This window comes from Lithobates pipiens, unplaced genomic scaffold (genome assembly GCF_037356315.1).
Source record: "Lithobates pipiens isolate NorthernLeopardFrog02 unplaced genomic scaffold, aLitPip1_a1.2 Scaffold_30, whole genome shotgun sequence".
Taxonomy (NCBI): domain Eukaryota; kingdom Metazoa; phylum Chordata; class Amphibia; order Anura; family Ranidae; genus Lithobates; species Lithobates pipiens.
Window position 1 is genome coordinate 104,359,136 of NW_027507791.1, and position 23,494 is coordinate 104,382,629.

Below are 23,494 nucleotides of genomic sequence, written 5' to 3' on the forward strand. Positions count from 1 at the left end.
GCCCTCAACATGGGGGGTGCCTTGGGGAAGGGGGGCCGCGCGGCCCCCCCACCCCAAAGCACCTTGCCCCCATGTTGATGAGGACAAGGGCCTCTTCCCGACAACCCTGGCCGTTGGTTGTCGGGATCTGCGGGCGGGGGGCTTATCGGAATCCGGGAGCCCCCTTTAATAAGGGGGCCCCCGGATACCGGCCCCCCACCCTATGTGAATGAGTATGGGGTACAATGTACCCCTACCCATTCACCTGTAAAATAAAAGTACAAAAAAACACAACACACGAGATAAAATACTTTATTGCACAGCTCCGGGGGTCTTCCGTCTTGGGGGGTCTTCTCGCCGGACTCCTCCGCTATCTTCTTGTAGCTCTTTTGCTAGCGGAGGAGTCCGGCTTTCTTTCTCGCCGCCGGCCTCTTCTCCCGACTTCGGGGGTCTTGTCCCCCTCTTCGGTTCTTCTGCCGGGCCACCGCGCCTTCTTATAGCTCTTTTACAGGCGGTGGCCTGGTCTTCTGTCGCCGCCGCCGCCTTCCGTTCTTCTTCTTCTTCTCCTTCTTCTCCTGGAGATGTTGACTCGACGCTCTCTCCGGCCACAATGCCAGGGACGCGCTGCACGGCCACTTATATAGGGACAAGGGGCGGTGTCACGTGGCTTTATGTCACATGGGTTGGTCACATGGGTTGATGTCACATGGGGACTGTGACATCGTAAGGGGGTGGGGTCACCATGTGACACCAACCCATGTGACATAAAGCCATGTGACACCGCCCCTTGTCCCTATATAAGTGGCCGCGCAGCCCGTCCCTGGCATTGTGGCCGGAGAGAGCGTCGAGTCAACATCTCCAGGAGAAGAAGGAGAAGAAGAAGAAGAACGGAAGGCGGCGGCGACAGAAGAACCGAAGAGGGGGACAAGACCCCCGAAGTCGGGAGAAGAGGCCAGCGGCGAGGAAGAAAGCCGGACTCCTCCGCTAGCAAAAGAGCTACAAGAAGATAGCGGAGGAGTCCGGCGAGAAGACCCCCCGAAGACGGAAGACCCCTGGAGCTGTGCAATAAAGTATTTTATCTCGTGTGTTGTGTTTTTTTTGTACTTTTATTTTACAGGTGAATGGGTAGGGGTACATTGTACCCCATACTCATTCACATAGGGTGGGGGGCCGGTATCCGGGGGCCCCCTTATTAAAGGGGGCTCCCGGATTCCGATAAGCCCCCCGCCCGCAGACCCCGACAACCAACGGCCAGGGTTGTCGGGAAGAGGCCCTTGTCCTCATCAACATGGGGACAAGGTGCTTTGGGGTGGGGGGGCCGCGCGGCCCTCCCTTCCCCAAGGCACCCCCCATGTTGAGGGCACGCGACCTGGTACGGCTCAGGGGGGGGGGGGGGCGCTCGCTCGCCCCCCTTTCCTGGCCGGCCGGGTAGCGTGCTCGGACAAGGGTCTGTTGTGGACTTGGGGGGGACCCCCACACCGATTTTTTTCGGCGTTGGGGTTCCCCTTTAAGTCCATACCAGGCGGCGGGGCCAGCGACGTCTCCTTCGCGGGCCCCGCCTACCTGGAGACCCGCTCGAAATGAGCAGACTTTTCTCCGGGCGGGAAAAGTCCGCTCATTTCAAAAGTACGGCGGACTGGCATACACACGGCCGGATTGTCCGCCGAAATGCGAGTACGGCAGGCAGATTGGTGTGCAACACGGCATTCTAAGTCCGCCGTACTTTCGGGTCAAAAAAGTATGCCGGAGGCTACACACGGGGGGATTGTTTGGCGGACTTGAGTTTGCCGGACTTTTCCACCGGATTGTTTGATCGTGTGTACGCGGCATAAGTGGCAATATACATTGTATTCAACTTTTGTTTAGATATACTTTATGAATCTAAAGGGTAAATAGAAACGAAAAACTTCTATTTGACATGAATGTGTTGGTAAAATTCACAATATTCAAAGCTAGGTTTATTTTACTTGAGATATTGCAATTCACATTTTATTAAAGTATAGCATTTGTTTTATCAATATAAATAAATGCAAATAGCTCATGCCATAATCGCAGCTGAGCTTCAGATAACTTCAATCCACTATTATTTTTTTCAATATGCTGAATTTTGTTTTAGGTTTATTGGCTTAAAATACATAATTTACAATTCTAAGCACTATAATAAATACAAAGTAATAAATTGCTGTTGTAAAGAACAGATCTTGGCAAGCTTTTGAGTTTGCACATATCATTCCTTCCAGTATCTCTAAACGTTGTACAAACTACCATCTTTCACCAGCAGTGGTGGACATAGGCTTGGTTCAGATCTATGCCTGTCAGGAACACGTGCAAAATTGTGCACTTTCCCAGCATGCATAGGAATGTGCTGCTCTTTAGTAGAAGAGTGGGGTGCCATAATGGCATCTCCACACATCGACAACCGTGCAATTTTACAAGAGTGGAGGACTTCTTTCCCTACATTTCTTGAAGGTAGGACAGCTCATTGAAATTAAATGTAGCACCCTCTAGTGTGTGCCAGAAGTAGTGTAGGATATGTTAGAGTAGGTCAATTTTAGTTTAGCTCAGGGCTAAGCCTGAGCTATGGAATCTGGGTCAGGGTTCAGTGAAGTTCAGGGCTGGATGACTCATCCTGACAGCTCCTCTGGTGCCTTCCCCTGTTTTTGGTACATTGGAGAATGTTCAAGAGCTAGTGGGTGGAGGTTAGGAGGAGCTGCCTTGAATATTTATGAGGCCTTGACCAATCTCCAGTCGTGGGCTGGCAGGGGGCAGGGATTACCTCATAAATAGACATGAGATATGCCAGCAGGGCAGTTGGGTAAAAGATGGAGATACACTGCTGAGGAGATTGTTGGTGGCCCTCAGGGGTGCCGCCTAGTCTGGGGAGGTGGGGGTGTCCTGCATTGGGCAAGGGCTTGGGTACTGGAAGGATCCTACCATAATATACGGGGGAAGCTCTTCCTGGAAGCATGGGAGCAAGAGAGGACAGAATGAGTAGACCAGCACTGCTGAGGACTAAAAAGGGGGAAGACTGCCACATGTAGCCAGTCTCCCTGAGGACAGTGGTGTGCTTAAGTCTTCATACTTCCCCTGGGAGATCTCCTGAGTGTCAGCCAAGTGGGCTGTGAAGAGTCAGTCTGGAGGACTGGTGTGGAGAGTTAGCCTGAGGAAAGGGGTCTGCTACAGAAATAAATGGGCTGCCCCACGTGTAGATCTGCAGGGCCCCTGTGCAAGAATAATTTTTGGGCACCCTATTTACCTATCGCCCCGGGTACAAACGTATTTACTATGTGAAGACAGATAGATAACTAAATTGACACACATTTAAAAGTATCCTCCTGAACTTTTTTCATAGTTTAACCACTTTCAGACCGGACCATTTTGCTGGTAAATGACCAGAGGTCTTTTTACACTTTGGCACTGCGCTGCTTTAACTGGTAATTGCGCGGTCATGCAATGTTGTACCCAAACAAAATTTGCGTCCTTTTCTTCCCACAAATAGAGCTTTCTTTTGATGGTATTTGATTGCCTCTGCGATTTTTATTTTTTGCGATATAAACGTAAAAAGACCGCAAATTTTGAAAAAAAATGATATTTTCTACTTTTTGTTATTAGAAAAATCCAATAAACTCAATTTTAGTCATACATTTAGGCCAAAATGTATTCAGCCACATGTCTTTGGTAAAAAAAAAGTCAATAATTGTATATTTATTGGTTTGCGCAAAAGTTGTCACATCTACAAACTAAGGTACGTTTTCTGGAATTTACGCAGCTTTTAGTTTACGACTGCCTATCTCATTTCTTGAGGTGCTAAAATGGCAGGGCAGTACAAAACCCCCCCAAATGACCCCATTTTGGAAAGTAGACCCCCTAAGGAAATTGATAAGAGGCATGTTGAGCCCATTGAATATTTTATTTTTTTGCCTCAAGCGATTGAATAATGACAAAAAAAAAATTTTTTTTTTTTTTACACAAAGTTGTCACTAAATGATATATTGCTCACACATGCTATGGGCGTATGTGAAATGACACCCCAAAATAAATTCTGCTGCTTCTCCTGAGTATGGGGATACCACATATGTGGGACTTTTTGGGAGCCTAGCCGCGTACGGGGCCCCGAAAACCAAGCACCGCCTTCAGGCTTTCTAAGGGCGTAAATTTTTGAGTTCACTTCTCACTACCTATTACAGTTTTGAAGGCCATAAAATGCCAAGATGGCACAAAACCCCCACAAATGACCCCATTTTAGAAAGTAGACACCCCAAGCTATTTGCTGAGAGGCATGTTGAGTTCATGGAATATTTTATATTTTGCCACAAGTTGCGGGAAAATTACAAACTTTTTTTTTTTTTTTTTTTTTTAACAAAGTTGTCACTAAATGATATATTGCTCATGCATGCCATGGGCATATGTGAAATGACACCCCAAAATAAATTCTGCTGCTTCTCCTGAGTACGGGGATACCACATATGTGGGACTTTTTGGGAGCCTAGCCGCGTACGGGGCCCCGAAAACCAAGCACCGCCTTCAGGCTTTCTAAGGGCGTAAATTTTTGAGTTCACTTCTCACTACCTATTACAGTTTTGAAGGCCATAAAATGCCAAGATGGCACAAAACCCCCACAAATGACCCCATTTTAGAAAGTAGACACCCCAAGCTATTTGCTGAGAGGCATGTTGAGTCCATGGAATATTTTATATTTTGCCACAAGTTGCGGGAAAATTACAAACTTTTTTTTTTTTTTTTTCACAAAGTTGTCACTAAATGATATATTGCTCACGCATGCCATGGGCATATGTGAAATGACACCCCAAAATAAATTCTGCTGCTTCTCCTGAGTACGGGGATACCACATATGTGGGACTTTTTGGGAGCCTAGCCGCGTACGGGGCCCCGAAAACCAAGCACCGCCTTCAGGCTTTCTAAGGGCGTTACAGTTTTGAAGGCCATAAAATGCCAAGATGGCACAAACCCCCCCCAAATGACCCCATTTTGGAAAGTAGACACCCCTAAATTTAGGGGTACACTAGTGAGACTAGGTAATAAATGGCGGGTGCCCTGAAACTATAAAAAAATAACTAACCAACCAGCGTCACCTGTAACAGTTATATGGTGATCACTGGTGAAAGGGTTAACTAGGGGGCAATTAGGGGGCTTTATGCGGTAGTATATGGGGGTCCCTGGCGCTATAAAAAGCTGCAGCGAACCTAAATACCTACCTGCCTAACTAGCGTCACCTGTGATACTAATACAGCGATCAGAAAAACGATCGCTTATTAGGCTGGGTTCACACTGGAGCGATGCGGGAACGCCACGAATGCGCGGCGGGTTCCCGCATCGCATGCCTCCCGGCGGCAGTTCACACTGCCCTATGCGAACTGCTGGGAGTGTCAGTGAAATGTTACTGACACCCCCAGATCAGTTCGCATATCGCAGTGCGATCTGCAAACTTGGATCGCATGGTGTGAACACCCATGCGATCCGATTCTGCTGCGGGCCAAAAAAAGGGTCCCGTGCGAATTTGCGGCGGGTGCGGCGAATGGCTGAACTCGAATCGCACAGAGATCGGATGTGATTTGCACTGCAGTGCGGTGTGAATCACATCCGTTCTCATAAACCGCTGCAATGTGAACCCAGCCTTAGTGACACTGGCGACGGGGGGTGATCACGGGGTTAAACCTTTATTGGGGGGGTTAGGGGGGTACCTTAGAACTAAAGGGGGCTAACCCTAACTGCCCTAACAGTTATTAGTCACAAATGACACCCGCCGGGTGATCAGGGGGTTAAACCTTTATTAGGTAATAAATGGCGGGTGCCCTGAAACTATAAAAAAATAACTAACCAACCAGCGTCACCTGTAACAGTTATATGGTGATCACTGGTGAAAGGGTTAACTAGGGGGCAATCAGGGGGCTTTATGCGGTAGTATATGGGGGTCCCTGGCGCTATAAAAAGCTGCGGCGAACCTAAATACCTACCTGCCTAACTAGCGTCACCTGTGACACTAATACGGCGATCAGAAAAATGATCGCTTATTAGGCTGGGTTCACACTGGAGCGATGCGGAAACGCCGCGAATCCGCGGCGGGTTCCCGCATCGCATGCCTCCCGGCGGCAGTTCACACTGCCCTATGCGAACTGCTGGGAGTGTCAGTGAAATGTTACTGACACCCCCAGATCAGTTCGCATATCGCAGTGCGATCTGCAAACTCGGATCGCATGGTGTGAACACCCATGCGATCCGATTCTGCTGCGGGCCAAAAAAAGGGTCCCGTGCGAATTTGCGGCGGGTGCGGCGGGTGTGGCGGGTGCGGCGGGTGCGGCGAAAGGCTGAACTCGAATCGCACAGAGATCGGATGTGATTTGCACTGCAGTGCGGTGCGAATCACATTCGTTCTCATAAACCGCTGCAATGTGAACCCAGCCTTAGTGACACTGGCGACGGGGGGTGATCACGGGGTTAAACCTTTATTGGGGGGGTTAGGGGGGTACATTAGAACTAAAGGGGGCTAACTCTAACTGCCCTAACAGTTATTACAGTCACAAATGACACCAATGCAAAAAAAAAAAAAAAAAATGACATTGGTGTCACTGTGACTGGGGGGCAGGGGTAATTGGGGGGGTGATCGGGGGGTAAAGGGGGGGTGTGAGTGTGCCTGGCATGTTCTACTGTGTGTGTAGAGTGTTGGTGCAACTCACCGATCCGCTCTCCTCCGTGTCGGAACGAAAAATACCGACACGGAGGAGAGAATACATCACTTCCTCTCCTGTGTTTACATTACAGGAGAGGAAGTGATGTCACCGGGGATTTCTATTCGTCGGGAGCGATCGCGAGGGGGTGGCCATGAATGAATGGCCGCCCCCTCGTCCCGGATCGCTCCCGGACGAAAACCGACCGCCGCAGGCACCGGGCGGGGGCCCGATCGGGCCCCCGACCCGCGGGAGGCAAGGGACGTACATGTATGTCCTTATGCCTGCCCGTGCCATTCTACCGACGTACATCGGCGTGCGGCGGTCGGCAACTGGTTAATATGCAAGGTAAGACCACTAACACCTAAGACTTGCCTGGCCCACATTTATTATAAATGGGCCACAAACTCTAAGAAGGCCTTTGTGTGGCTGCACAGTCTGCACCTATGGTATGTCTATTAGTTGATCCAAGCCTGAGCTGAAAAGTTATGGCTTGGAATCTAAAAGTCTGAATCTTCTTGATAGCTGTAGGGTAATGGAAACAGTTTTAGTTCTAACTGGCTGATATACTTTGAACTTCATTAATTATAGAGATGTTCACATACACTCTGTGAATATTAAAATTGTTTACTTTTCAAGCCCACAGCTATCGATATAGATTTTTTAGGTAATTACCACAATGTTCCATACACGCTCAACAGCAACAATGCAATAATGGCACTTCACCATTAAAAGGAAAGTGTGGTATAATTTCAGTGCGGGCAGTTTTTTTTTTTTTTTTTTATATTATTGCTGTGTTTACCTCAAAGTCATTTTTTATTAGACATATCACATTTTTTACAAGCTTGATCTCCCATGTATTTGGTATTATATAAAATATAGAGATTTTTAGATTAGCGAATAGAGGCATTTCTCATTGGCTTAGTGAATTTGCTAAGCATCTCTAAACCCAAGAACAAAAATTTATAGTATTGCAGCTTACTGATCCTTAAATGTGGTGGATACATTTGTTTTTTTCACACATTTTAACTTGATAAACCTGCCAGTAACACTTCCTGTCCTATGGGGATAACTGTACTGAGCAACATTGTCACCCTAGAAAGAGGGACGTTTTGGGACTACATAATCCTACATAACAATGCTAATTGATAAAATTTCCAGGGCAGAGGGCACAGCGAGTTATTATTACTAAAGTGGAAGTAAACCCATGGATTTAAACAGTTAAAAAAAAAAAAGGCATGCCGGGAATGCTAACTGCACATTGGCTGTGCTCTCAGCCAAACTATCAAACCATCCAATGGCTGGTGTCATAACGAATCACATGTGCAGCACCATAGCAGTTGAAGATTAAACAGAGGCAAAGATGGCAGCTTCCTTGGCTGAAAATGATAGGGGAGTTTACTTCCACTTTAATATTATTATATACTGTAGGATTTATATAGTGCCAACAATTTACGCATCGCTTTACAACTTGAGGGTAGAGATTACAAATACAACACTTTAATACAGTAGGAATCAGAGGGCCCTGCTGCTTAGAGCTTACAATCTAAGAGGGAAGGTCAAGAAATACAAGAGGTAATAACTGTGGGGGATGTGCTGATGGAGAAAGTAAATGTACAGTTGTTAGTTGGGCCCAGATAGCCTTCTCTGAAGAGATGTGTTTTCAGGGATCGTCTGAAAGTGGACAAATTAGGAGAAAGTCGGACAGATTGGGATAGAGCATTCCAGAGGATGGGTGAGGCTCTGGAGAAGTCCTGAAGGCAAGCATGGGATGAGGTGACAAGGGAGTTAGAGAGCAGGAGGTCTTGGGAGGAGTCAAGAGAATGATTAGGTTGGTATTTTGAGACTAGGTTAGTGATGTAGCTGGGAGCCAGGTTGTGGATGACTTTGTAAGTTATTGTTAGTATCTTGAATTTAAGTGCTCATGCACACGGACGTTTTAAAAAACTGGCTGCAAAGCTAGCTCCGATGCCTGGAAAAATTGTTGTTAAAAACGTGATTTTTACCGCGTTTTGCATTGGCGTTTTTGCGCGTTTTTTAGCGTTAAGTAGCGTTTTTTAAGAAACACATCTCTTGGCTATAGCACTCAGAAAACAAAGAAAATATGTTGCGCGTTTATGCGCGTTTTTGCGCGTTTATGCTCGTTTTTGCGCGTTTTCCCGCGATACGCGTTTTTACAGCTCTAGCTCCACGCCACGGAACGCACTGGTCCTGGGTTTTTTTCACAGCTTAAAAACGCCTATGCCATTTGCAGCTCAAAAACGCCTAGGTGGGCATGAAGCCATAGACTAACATGGACAGCCGTTTTTAAGCTGCAAAAAAAGCTCAAAAAAGTGGCTGTAAAAACGTCCGTGTGCATGAGGCCTAATTTGTTGGTTGAGTGTTAGCCAATGGAGGGATTGGCAGAGGGGTATAGCAGTCACTAAGCGGTTTGTGAGGTGGATGAGCCTGGCAGCAGCGTTTATGATGGACTGAAGTGGGGATAGCCTTTTTAGAGGTAAGTCAATGAGGAGGTTGAGGTGGCAAATTTTGGATAGTGATAGGATGTGGGGCTGATGGGTTAGTTCAGAGTCCAGGATTACACCTAGGACCTTGGCATGGGGGGACAAGTTGATATTTAAGCAGTTGATATTGACAGAGAAATCAGGGGAAGTGACACCTGGGGGAGGAAATATCATGAGCTCGGATTTGGATAGGTTGAGTTTGAGGAAGTGATGTGATATCCAGGCTAATATGTCTGTAGTAAGTTGGTGATGCATGACGAGACAGATGGAGAGAGCTGGGGGGTGGAGAGATAGATTTGGGTGTCATCAGCATAGAGCTGATATTGAAAGCCATGGGAGGCAATCAATTGACCCAGGGAGGTGGTGTAAATTGAGAAAAGGAGAGGTCCAAGGACAGAACCTTGGGAGACCCCGACTGGGAAAGGAAGAGGAGAGGAGGAAGTAGAGTTGTAAGTCACACTGAAGGAGCGGTGGGTTAGATAGGATGGAAACCAGTGAAGAGTACAGTCACAGAGACCAAAAAAGTGAAGTAGGGGTTGGTCCACTGTGTGAAAGGCAGCAGAGAGGTCCTGGAGAAGTAGTACAGAAAAGCATTCATTTGATTTTATTAGTAGGTCATTTGTGAGTTTAAGGAGAGCAGTTTTCATGGAGTGTTGAGGGCAAAATCCAGACTGAAAGGGATCAAGAATTTTGTCCATGGTCAGATGGTCCCTCAGTCGGTTGTAGACCAGTCTTTCAAGAAGCTTGGAGGAGAATGCAAGTAAGAAGATGGGGCATAGGTTGTTAAGATTGGTGGGGTCCAGTGAGGGCTTTTGAAGTATGGGGGGGACTAGCACATGTTTAAAGTGAGTTTGGGAAGATGCCACAAGAGAGGGAGAGGTTGAAAATGTGAGTTAGAGAGTGTATAATGCAATCAGAGGGTGAGCGTAGCATTTGAGAGGATCCAGGGGGCAGGTGGTTAGATGAGTGTTAGATAAAAGTTTAACAACCTTGTTTATGCTAGCAGGGTTGAATGAGGGAAGTAATGATTGTATGTGTGGGCATGGGGTGTTGAGGGGGGGAGGTTTCTGCACATTGGAGAGCTCCTCATGAATTGTATAAATCTTATTTTTGAAGTGAATGGCGATCTCCTGGGTGGTGAGTGAATTAGAGGGTGGAGGCAGTGGAGGACTGAGTAGAGTGTTAAAGATTAGTGATGGCCGAACGGTTCGCCCGGCGGTCGTTTCGCGGCGAATTTCCGACATTCGCGGTCCGCACGTTCGAACGCCTTTTTCCGTCGTTCGCCGCGGCGGACTTACGTGTTTAATGTATACAAGAACTTTAACCTTTGGTGACACGTTTATCATGTGATACAGGACAGCCAATTGAGACATGACAGCACATGGACACTTGTACATTCCCCCTAACCTATAAATACACCCGATCCGGTGGCCATTTTACATTCTTTCTTCTGTTAAGATAGGGACAGGTTCCTGTGTGGAGTAGGGAGAGATAAACCACTAGCTATTTGGTACACAAAAGTTCTTTTCAGGACTGGTATAGGTGTTAGGTGTTGATAGGTTTGCTGTGCTGCTGATTCTTGCAGCAGCCTGAGTGTCTTTTGTTAGTTTAGAGAAAGGGAAAGGACGGTGTATGCTACAGGGACAGCCAGATTAGTCTTTCATCATCATCATCATCATCATCATCATTAGCTGTTACTATCAAGGTCCACAAAAGAGCTGTTCCAGTAACCACTAATCGTTCTCTTTTTTTGCCAATTTGTATAGGGACAGGAAGGAAGCAGTGTTGTCAGGCAGTGAGGGTAATTTTAAAGACTTGCTGTTATTATTAGTTCCACAAAGGTTCTTTTCAGGACTGGTATCAGTGGTACAGTAATAGGCTTGTACATGTATAATATTCTTTCTTCCAAATATAGAAAGGATATTATACTTGACTGCTGCCCTTCTGCTGCAGTCTGCTAAACATTCACAACTCACTTGTTCCACAAAAGTTCTTATAAGGACTGGTAACTTGGTATAGGGTGCTACGGTACATAGGCTTGAGTGCGGTACAGTCTGCTGTTCTGTAAGGACCGCTATCGGTCCACAATAGATAGGGTTGACGTGCACCACTGCTGACCGCTGCCCTATACTGCAGCAGTCCTTCAGCGGTATAGGGACTGACGTACAGTCTGCTAATCACTAACACACAACCTGCTTGTTCCACAAAAGTTCTTATAAGGACTGGTAACTTGGTATAGGGTGCTACGGTACATAGGCTTGAGTGCGGTACAGTCTGCTGTTCTGTAAGGACCGCTATCGGTCCACAATAGATAGGGTTGACGTGCACCACTGCTGACCGCTGCCCTATACTGCAGCAGTCCTTCAGCGGTATAGGGACTGACGTACAGTCTGCTAATCACTAACACACAACCTGCTTGTTCCACAAAAGTTCTTATAAGGACTGGTAACTTGGTATAGGGTGCTACGGTACATAGGCTTGAGTGCGGTACAGTCTGCTGTTCTGTAAGGACCGCTATCGGTCCACAATAGATAGGGTTGACGTGCACCACTGCTGACCGCTGCCCTATACTGCAGCAGTCCTTCAGCGGTATAGGGACTGACGTACAGTCTGCTAAACACTAATACACAACCTGCTTGGTCCACAAAAGTTCTTATAAGGACTGGTAACTTGGTATAGGGTGCTACGGTACATAGGCTTGAGTGCGGTACAGTCTGCTGTTCTGTAAGGACCGCTATCGGTCCACAATAGATAGGGTTGACGTGCACCACTGCTGACCGCTGCCCTATACTGCAGCAGTCCTTCAGCGGTATAGGGACTGACGTACAGTCTGCTAAACACTAATACACAACCTGCTTGGTCCACAAAAGTTCTTATAAGGACTGGTAACTTGGTATAGGGTGCTACGGTACATAGGCTTGAGTGCGGTACAGTCTGCTGTTCTGTAAGGACCGCTATCGGTCCACAATAGATAGGGTTGACGTGCACCACTGCTGACCGCTCACCTATACTGCAGCAGTCCTTCAGCGGTATAGGGACTGACGTACAGTCTGCTAATCACTAACACACAACCTGCTTGTTCCACAAAAGTTCTTATAAGGACTGGTAACTTGGTATAGGGTGCTACGGTACATAGGCTTGAGTGCGGTACAGTCTGCTGTTCTGTAAGGACCGCTATCGGTCCACAATAGATAGGGTTGACGTGCACCACTGCTGACCGCTGCCCTATACTGCAGCAGTCCTTCAGCGGTATAGGGACTGACGTACAGTCTGCTAATCACTAACACACAACCTGCTTGTTCCACAAAAGTTCTTATAAGGACTGGTAACTTGGTATAGGGTGCTACGGTACATAGGCTTGAGTGCGGTACAGTCTGCTGTTCTGTAAGGACCGCTATCGGTCCACAATAGATAGGGTTGACGTGCACCACTGCTGACCGCTGCCCTATACTGCAGCAGTCCTTCAGCGGTATAGGGACTGACGTACAGTCTGCTAATCACTAACACACAACCTGCTTGTTCCACAAAAGTTCTTATAAGGACTGGTAACTTGGTATAGGGTGCTACGGTACATAGGCTTGAGTGCGGTACAGTCTGCTGTTCTGTAAGGACCGCTATCGGTCCACAATAGATAGGGTTGACGTGCACCACTGCTGACCGCTGCCCTATACTGCAGCAGTCCTTCAGCGGTATAGGGACTGACGTACAGTCTGCTAAACACTAATACACAACCTGCTTGGTCCACAAAAGTTCTTATAAGGACTGGTAACTTGGTATAGGGTGCTACGGTACATAGGCTTGAGTGCGGTACAGTCTGCTGTTCTGTAAGGACCGCTATCGGTCCACAATAGATAGGGTTGACGTGCACCACTGCTGACCGCTGCCCTATACTGCAGCAGTCCTTCAGCGGTATAGGGACTGACGTACAGTCTGCTAAACACTAATACACAACCTGCTTGGTCCACAAAAGTTCTTATAAGGACTGGTAACTTGGTATAGGGTGCTACGGTACATAGGCTTGAGTGCGGTACAGTCTGCTGTTCTGTAAGGACCGCTATCGGTCCACAATAGATAGGGTTGACGTGCACCACTGCTGACCGCTCACCTATACTGCAGCAGTCCTTCAGCGGTATAGGGACTGACGTACAGTCTGCTAAACACTAACACACAACCTGCTTGTTCCACAAAAGTTCTTATAAGGACTGGTAACTTGGTATAGGGTGCTACGGTACATAGGCTTGAGTGCGGTACAGTCTGCTGTTCTGTAAGGACCGCTATCGGTCCACAATAGATAGGGTTGACGTGCACCACTGCTGACCGCTGCCCTATACTGCAGCAGTCCTTCAGCGGTATAGGGACTGACGTACAGTCTGCTAAACACTAATACACAACCTGCTTGGTCCACAAAAGTTCTTATAAGGACTGGTAACTTGGTATAGGGTGCTACGGTACATAGGCTTGAGTGCGGTACAGTCTGCTGTTCTGTAAGGACCGCTATCGGTCCACAATAGATAGGGTTGACGTGCACCACTGCTGACCGCTCACCTATACTGCAGCAGTCCTTCAGCGGTATAGGGACTGACGTACAGTCTGCTAATCACTAACACACAACCTGCTTGTTCCACAAAAGTTCTTATAAGGACTGGTAACTTGGTATAGGGTGCTACGGTACATAGGCTTGAGTGCGGTACAGTCTGCTGTTCTGTAAGGACCGCTATAGGTCCACAATAGATAGGGTTGACGTGCACCACTGCTGACCGCTCACCTATACTGCAGCAGTCCTTCAGCGGTATAGGGACTAAGAGTTTTGTCACAGGGTCATTTAAAAAATGACATGCAGAGGAAGAGGCAGGCCCTTCCGCAGGGGTGGTAGGGGTAGGGCAGGAGCAACAGGCTTGAGCCAAAGTGGGAAGTTGCAGAAGGTGCGTTCAATTACTTTAAAGGATGCACCAGACTTGGTTGAGTGGCTCGCTCAGCCTTACTCTTCTGCACCCTCCTCATCCTCTCGATCTGCACCCTCTTCTTCACTCTCTGCTATGTGCACCCCCAAAGACACTACCACCAACAACACGACCACCACCACCACCACCACATACCTTCCGCTTGAGTCACTGGAATTATTTTCCGATCCATATCAAGAGGACATTTCTGATGCGCAGCCACTCTTGGTATTGGATCAGGAAGAGGAGGTAGCAACAAGCGCTACTCAGCAGTCTGACGCCAGTACCCAGATCAGCCCAAGGAGGAGGTTGGTCCCCGGTGTTGCTGCCTACTCTACTTATAGCGGTGGGGAAGGTGACGTTGATGATGACGTGTCTAGTGATGTCACGTGGGTGCCCACAAGAGAGGAAGAGGAGGGGAGTTCAGAGGGAGATATGGACCAGCAGATAGGGAGGAGAAGCAGCAATGACTTACATTGCACAGCAGGGACAAAGCAGACTGCAAATGTATCAGGAGCGAGTCATCGACCATGTACGGTCACATCTGGCGCTCCCAGGACACCGGCACATGGCTCCGCAGTGTGGGCTTTTTTTAACGTGTCCGCTGCTGACAATAGCGTTGCCATCTGCAATCTTTGCAGTCAACGCGTTAGTCGCGGTAAGCCCAATACTCACCTAGGGACGACCGCCTTAAGAAGGCACATGAGCAGCCATCACCGAGCCCAGTGGGAGCAACGGAACACACAAAGCCACACTGCAGGCTCTCACCGTCCAGCCTCGTCTTCTACTTCTCCTTCTCCTCTCTCCTCACAATTGTCCTCCACTCCACCTTCCATCACGCCAAGCTCACATTTTTCTGCAAAAAGGCAGGCTTCCGTGGGCCTAATGTTTGAGCGTAAAAAAATGATGACGCCGGATAACCCTCTTGCCCAACGGTTGGCGGCTGGCTTGTCAGAACTCATAGCCCGCCAACTACTGCCATATAAACTGGTGGACTCGGAGGCCTTTCGCAAATTTGTGGCCATTGGAACACCACAATGGAAGGTCCCAGGAAGGAAGTATTTCTCAGAGAAGGGCATCCCAGAGCTATATGGCCATGTTCAGCGGCAAGTGAATGTATCTCTGGCACACAGTGTCGGTGCCAAGATACATCTGACCACAGACACGTGGTCTAGCAAACACGGGCAGGGAAGGTATATCAGTTTTACTGCCCACTGGGTGAACCTTCTGACGGCCGTCAAGCATGTAACCCGTGGCACCCGTGTAGATTTGGTTTTACCGCCACGGATTGCATGCAGGCCTGACTCTTCTTCTCCTCCTCCTACTCCATCCTCCTCCCTCTCCTCCTCAGCTGCCTCCTCCTTTTCCGCTGCTAGCGTCTCTTCCACTGCACCGCCCAAGCTCCCCAGAACCTATTCCACATGCCAGGTGAGACGTTGCCATGCCGTGCTGCGTCTGTTGTGCCTGGAAGCAAAGAGCCACACTGGCCCGGCACTCCTTTCAGCTTTGCGTTCACAGGCAGATGAGTGGCTAACACCGCTCAATTTGACAGTTGGTAAAGTGGTGTGTGACAACGGTGCCAATCTGCTTAGCGCATTGAAACAGGGCAAAATCACGCACGTGCCGTGCATGGCACACGTCTTAAACTTGGTCGTGCAGCGATTCCTTGTCAAATACCCTGGGGTCCAGGACATCTTGCGGCAGGCAAGGAAAATCTCGGCCCATTTCAGAAGATCTTACACGGCCATGGCTCGCCTTGCTGACATTCAGCGGCGACACCATCTGCCGGTCAGACGTCTTATTTGCGATTGCCCGACGCGATGGAACTCAACCTTCTATATGCTTGATAGGCTGCTCCAGCAGAAACGTGCAGTTAACGTCTACCTGTATGAACTCTGCGAAAGAAACGGTTCTGGGGAGCTGGGTTTTTTTTCACCGCGCCAGTGGCTGCTCATGCGCGACACATGCAGACTTCTGCGGCCATTTGAGGAGATCACCAAACTGGTCAGTCGCAGCCATGGCGCCATCAGTGACATGGTACCTTATGCCTTCTTTCTGGAGCGTGCATTGCGTCGTGTCATTGATCAGGCTGTGGAGGAGCAGGAGCGGGAAGATGAGGAAGTCGCAATGCTGGATGAATTCCCAGGGGGGGCTACTCTATCTGAGACAAGTCAACAACAGGAGTCTGATGAGGAGTCAGAGGAGGATGGTGCCGGGGCGGATGAGCAGGAGCAAGAAGAGCATGCTTTAAACCTTTCTGGGATCCCTGTTGTGCGAGGATGGGGAGAGGAGAATGAAGAGGACGACATTATCCTGGATGATGAGCAGGAGCCAGGCCACCACACCGCTTCCACTTTAGTGCAAATGGGGGCCTTCATGCTCCAGTGTTTTAATAGGGACCCCCGTATAAAAAGCATGAGGGTCAAGGACCAGTACTGGGTGGCAACGTACTTAGACCCCCGGTACAAACACAAAATGGCGGAAATGTTACCGCCGTCGCAGAGGGCTGTCAGAATGCAGCACTTCCAGGCCTTGCTTCGAGAAATGCTGCATTCTGCTTTTGCGTGCGCTGGCAGAGGAGCAATTCCCACTCCCAGAGAAGGATTTGCGGGTACCAATCCAACAGCGCCTGCAAGAAGAGGCCGGTTTGAAGATGTGTTGGTGACTTCGGATATGAGGTCATTCTTTCAGCCGACCCATCGACAGGTGTCATCCGGATCCAGCATCAGGGAACGCCTAGACCGTCAGGTGTCCGACTACATTGGGTTAACGGCCGATGTGGACGCTCTGAGGAGTGATGAACCCCTAGACTACTGGGTGGGCAGGCTTGACCTCTGGCCAGAGCTTGCCCAATTTGCAATCGAACTGTTGGCTTGCCCCTCATCCAGTGTCCTGTCCGAAAGGACGTTCAGCGCAGCAGGGGGGATTGTGACCGATAAGCGTACTCGCCTAGCTCACCACAGTGTTAACTACCTCACATTTCTAAAAATGAATGAGGCATGGATCTCGGAGGAATTCAACACATGTGATCAGTAGACCATGTATATGTCTATAAACAATTTTTGGAATCAAGCACACAGACCTTCTTAATTCATTTGGCTCACTTCCCTGACCCAAAAAAGCACACCGTACTATATGCCCCTACCCTCCTCTTTGAAGAGGTTGAGCGGTGTCATATTTCTACTGGGGCTGCTTATTATGAGGGGTTCCCACCATCCCTGTGCTGTGCTGACTTCCTCCTGGGTGTTCTTATTATGAGGGGCTCCCACCATCCCTGTGCTGTGCTGACTTCCTCCTGGGGGTTCTTATTATGAGGGGATCACACCATCCCTGTGCTGTGCTGACTTCCTCCTGGGGCTGCTTACGGTGCTGCTGTCAGCGCTGTATGTCACGGAGCTGCTGTCAGCGCTGTATGTCACGGAGCTGCTGTCAGCGCTGTATGTCACGGAGCTGCTGTCAGCGCTGTATGTCACGGAGCTGCTGTCAGCGCTGTATGTCACGGAGCTGCTGTCAGCGCTGTATGTCACGGAGCTGCTGTCAGCGCTGTATGTCACGGAGCTGCTGTCAGCGCTGTATGTCACGGAGCTGCTGTCAGCGCTGTATGTCACGGAGCTGCTGTCAGCGCTGTATGTCACGGAGCTGCTGTCAGCGCTGTATGTCACGGAGCTGCTGTCAGCGCTGTATGTCACGGTGCTGCTGTCAGCGCTGTATGTCACGGAGCTGCTGTCAGCGCTGTATGTCACGGAGCTGCTGTCAGTGCTGTATGTCACGGAGCTGCTGTCAGCGCTGTATGTCACGGAGCTGCTGTCAGCGCTGTATGTCACGGAGCTGCTGTCAGCGCTGTATGTCACGGTGCTGCTGTCAGCGCTGTATGTCACGGAGCTGCTGTCAGCGCTGTATGTCACGGAGCTGCTGTCAGCGCTGTATGTCACGGAGCTGCTGTCAGCGCTGTATGTCACGGAGCTGCTGTCAGCGCTGTATGTCACGGAGCTGCTGTCAGCGCTGTATGTCACGGTGCTGATGTCAGTGCTCTGTATTACGGTGCTGCTGTCAGTGCTCTGTATCTCCTGCACCCTCTTGTTTGCCTACCCTGGTCCCTGACCTTCCCTCTCCTCCATTGCCTTCATTAGCTCCATAGTCCTGAATTGTCAGAACAATTTCCCAAATAAAAAAAAAATGCTTGTAGTTATCGATCCCAAATTCACCTCATACATGTATTATGCTATTGTCCAGGTGGTGGGACTACGTGCTACCCCCTAATAATTACCCCGTGGCCGCAAATTCGACCTAAAGGTTTGCGAAATTCGCCTCCCATTGAAGTCAATGGAGCCCGCGGCGAACGGTCGTTTTCGCGAACGTTTGTGTCCGTTCGCGTTTCGCGTTCGCGAAACGTCCCGTCGGAAGTTCGTCCATCACTATTAAAGATAGAGAAGAGTTGACGTGAACTGGATGAGAGGGTGTTAAGCAGTGTGATAAAATAGGTCTGTTTGGCAGTGCAGAGGCAGGAATAGTATTTTAGGAGCGCAGATTTATATTATTCCAATTCTTCCTGGAACTTAGTCTTATGCCACAGACGCTCAAGAGAGCGGCAACGTTTTCTGAGACTTCTGTTGTTTTCCAGGGTTGTAGCGGTTGGGGCCTGATTCTGCATGCGGGGGGGGGGGGGGGGGGGGGCAAGCTTGTCTAGGTAAGAAGAGAGTGAGCTGTTGTAGATGAAAGTAGCTAGTTTTGGGCAGGACAGGGTGAGATTTTGTCTAAGCCCTTGTACACACGGTCGGACATTCCGACAACAAAATCCGAAACTTGTGTTGCATACACACGGTCGTACAAAGTTGTCAGAAAATCCGATCGTACGTAACATGATGACGTTATTTCGTTTACGACGGGACTACGTTCAGGCTAGTAGCCAATAGCTTTGGTCTAGGAATTTGACCTGAGCATGCGTGGCACTTTGTCCGATCGGAATTCTCTACACACAATCGGACAAAGTCCGATCGGATCATGTTGTCGGAAAGTTTTAAAGCCCAGCTCTAAAACTTTGTCGGTCGGATATTCCGACGGAAACAGTCCGATGGAGCCCACACACAGTTGGATTATCCGACAACACGGTCCGATCGGACATTTTCCGTCGGAATGTCCGACCGTGTGTACAAGGGCTTAGAGGTGATCAGCAGCAGAGTAGAGAAGAGAAGGGTCACAGTGGCAAAGGTTATCAGCACAAAAAATTTCTAGCTGGATCAACAACTTTTTTTTTTTGCACTTGTCGAAAAGATTAATAACACGCTTATCATGGCATATTTAACAGACCAAAAAGAAGAAAATACAAAAAAAATATTGTATACATACACTTTAACATCTTTTGAAATCAATGCACTCCGCACAGGGAGTGCATTGATTTCAATGAGTCAATCACTCAGCTGACTTAAAGTGGTTGAAAAGGCAGAATTGTTTTTTTATATCCTAATGCATTCTATGCATTAAAATAAAAAAAAACATTCTGTTTGCAGAAACCCCATCTCGAGCCAGGGATGAAGCCCCATCTCGAGCCATCTACCTGAGCCCCATCTCGATACAGGGATGTTGTCTGAGTCTCTTCCTCCATTGGCTCCCACTGCTATAAGTCAGTGAGCCAATGAGGGGAGAGAGGGGACGAGGCCGAGCTGTAGCTCCTTGTCTGAATGGACACATATAGCTTGCTGTGGGGGCACTCGACGGGGGGAGGGGCCGGGAGCGCCGAAGAGGGATCCGAGAATAGGAGGATCTGGGCTGCTCTGTGCAAAACCACTGCACAGAGCAGTTAAGTATGACATATTTGTTATTTTTAAATAAATAAAAAAAAACAAGACTTTAGTATCACTTTAAAGACTTTTCTGTTTTCTGTTTTCCTGTATTGAATTATGTTGCAACTGTACTGTCTGCCCTCGTGTTGTAAAGCGTTGTACAAACTGTTGGTGCTATATAAATCCTGTATAATAATAAGAACAATACTTGTGAGAAGAAGCAGTAAAGCACAACCACCAAGCAGCACTGAAAAGCAGAAAGATGAGTTTCTAATGAGTAATAATGGGTACACCTATGTAGATATATCTATTTACAAATTATACAAATAATACAGTAATAAAACTTTAGTTCACATTAATACGACGATTTTTTCTAAGCTGATCTATTTTACATATTTACATTTTTTTGGCTTTTTTTTACATACTGTGACCTGAGCAGTACAGTGTTACCATAGTGACACTGTACTGCTCTGGGGAAGTGAATCTATTTTACATATTAGTCAATATAAAAAAGATGAAAAGATTCCTTTTTAAACTAAACTGACAGGATCATAATGTTCTATAGCAGGCTGTGACAATAGAGACAAGTTTCATTTTAAATTTAGGTTATTGTGTTATTGCCAAATATTTACCAGTAGAAAAAAAAAAGGGTCTGTATTTTGCAATGCTCTTTGCTTGGACACTGCAGAGAATTAGACCCCTTTCACACTGAGCCGCCCCGGGCATTGGCGGTAAAGCATCGCTATTTTAAGCTCCATTTTACCATTATTTTAGTGGCACTATTAGCGGGGCGTTTTTTAACGCCCGCTAGAGGCCGAAAAAGGGTTAAATCCGCCCGCAAAACGCAGCTGCAGCTGCACTTTGCTGGCGGTATGATGGCGCTTCCCTGTTGTTTTAAATGGGCAGAAGCGGCGGAGGAGCGATGGAGGAGCGGTGTATTCACCACTCATATACCAATGCAAAGAAGCTGCTGGCAGGACTTTTTGTGACGCCCTGCCAGCGTAGAGCCCCAGTATGAAAGCACGCGGGCTTTCACACTGGGTTTGCAGCTGAGGCTTTTTTCAGACGCTATGCAGTCGCTATTTTTAGCGCTGCAGCGCCTGAAAAATGTCTCCATTGTGAAAGGGGTCTTAGGATCACCTTTCCTCTTTAAATATTATTATGCTATAACACCAATCTGGACACCGAGGTCCAAATAAAATATTTTATTTTGTATACCTGGTGATGTGCTGTACAACCATTATTCTTTTTTTTTTTTTTTAGGTGACAGGCTCTCTTTAATTGCTTCCAGTTTACAATATATTTGTATACAATGTTTGCATTTTTTAGAAAAGCACAGGAAGCCAATGTGAAAATATAGGCACTCAAACACTATTTTGGTATCAATCTATATCGCGGCATTAATCTAGGTATCCGCATTTAGTGAGCTGCTAAATAAATCAAAGAAGACATTCCAAACCAACATAATATTCCAATGCATTACTGCATCACGCTCAGCTCAGAAACCAAAGGGAGCCAGAAACACAGAACAGGGACATTTTCTGGTTTTGTCAGATGGATATTAGGGGAGCCCTTGTATAGATTACATGATATAAATATATATATATATATATATATATATATATATATATATATATATATATATATATATATATATATATATATGCATGCAGGCACCTGTAAAGCTCTTCAGTGTGAAAGTAGCCATACTGAGTTAAATTTATGCTCAATGATGTAACGCCTTGCTGTTTTCTTTTTATGATGATGCCATTATCATCTTAATAGAAGCTGCCTTGTCTACTGGAACTGCTGCACTTTTATGTAGTATGTTGTTTGATATTTCTTTTTTGTAATTTTCTATGGAACCGAAAATATATATAAAAAAAGTTCATATGTGTGTAAAGGCAGGTGTCTCAATACTTTTGACAATATAGTGTATAAACTATATTTTGACAATATAGAGTATAAGTATAAATATGATGTGTACTGGGTGACATTTATATCCCCCCACTGTTTGGTTTGTGGTTTCTTTAAAGGGGTATGACTTGTATACAATTTAAGTAGTCCACGTGGAGAGGACTGAGGATTGGTAAGTCCTCATTTGGAACCCAGAATTCAAGGGTTCGGCAAGACTTCTGGGTGGTAAATAGCCTCCCATCCCTAAATACAGTGCTAGAGCGCCTGCAAGGCAAGCCTAAAGTGGAACTGAAAGCTGTGGGCAGGTGTCTGTAAAGTGGAGTGTGCAGCAGGACACACTACTAAAGAGTAATGCCTCATACACACGATCGGATTGTTGGCCAACAAATCCATGGAATTTTGTCCGAAGGGCGTTGGCTCAAACTTGTTTTGTATACACACGGTTACACAAATGTTGGCCAACAATTACGAACGTAGTGACACACTAGACATACTACGTGGTTTTTCAGATCTTTAGCGCCACCCTTTGGGCTACTTCTACTAATTTCGTGTTAGTAGAAGTTTGGTGAGTGTTGATTCACGCTTTTCTTTTCGCATTTTTCATTTAGCGATTTTCAATTTGTGCTTTTCATTTTGTGCTTTTCAGTTCATTTCTGAACTGCCGTTCGTAAAACCAGACATGTTGCAGAATCGGAGGAGATAACGTGTTATTTATTATTGGCCTTGGAGTCATTGATTTGACATAATTTTTTTGGATGAATAATGATTTGATTTGGTATATTTTCTCGATTTTTGGATGCATAGAATGCGCTTTTTGGTTAAGTTCTATTGGCAGATTGTCTATTTTTTTATTTTTTATTTTTCAAATAACAGTTTTTATTTTATTTTTATATACAGAGTGCCACATGAATAAGCGCTATTTTTTTTTTAATGCACAGTAAGAAAATTGTGTATAATAATACTTGGCTATGTGTTTTACTTCAAATGACAGTTTGGGAGTAGGCAGTTACATTTTAAAAAATACAATGTAAAATTGACAAAGCACAACAACATAGTTGTATCTTTGATCTTAAAAACTAGGGGATAATGGTGTTGTAGTAACTTGCCCAAATAAAAAACATAAGAATATTATTCTTTATATCACTAGAAAAAAAAGCCTTTGAAACTTTGTTTGCAATAACTCCATCATCCTTCAGTATCACCAGCAAAGCAGCTTCATTATTATCCCATTAAAAAAGAAGAGAATGTGCGGTGCATTTCGATACTTCATAATTTGCCGCGTCACGAATGTTAATTCTCCATTACGAACGCTAGTTTACAAGACCGAGCATGCATGTTTGTACTTTGGACTTTTGTACACACGATCGGAAAATCCGACAACACACATTTGTTGGTGGAAAATTTGAAAACCTGTCATCCAACATTTGTTGACGGAAAGTCCGACAACAAATTTCCGATGGAGCATACACTCGGGCGGATTGTCCGCCAACAGCCTGACATCCAACATTTCACATCAGAAAGTCCGATCGTGTGTACGGGTCTTCAGGGTGGTGGACTGCTTGTGGCTGAAACTCTGCATAAGGGCTGGAAACCTCCTGTTTGGGACCCTCTGAAGCTGGTGGGGACCCAACCCTGTTAGGAGATCTGTTGGTGGGCGGTGAGCCGAGGATTTGATTTTGTTATACCAG

At 47.0% G+C, this 23,494-nt stretch overlaps 1 protein-coding gene across 1 annotated transcript in view; it reads left to right on the forward strand.

Annotated features, from left to right (window-relative positions):
- GALNT16 (polypeptide N-acetylgalactosaminyltransferase 16) overlaps positions 1-23,494 on the forward strand; it is a 286,276-nt gene that overhangs the window by 155,833 nt on the left and 106,949 nt on the right. The gene's annotated exons all lie outside the window — the stretch shown is intronic.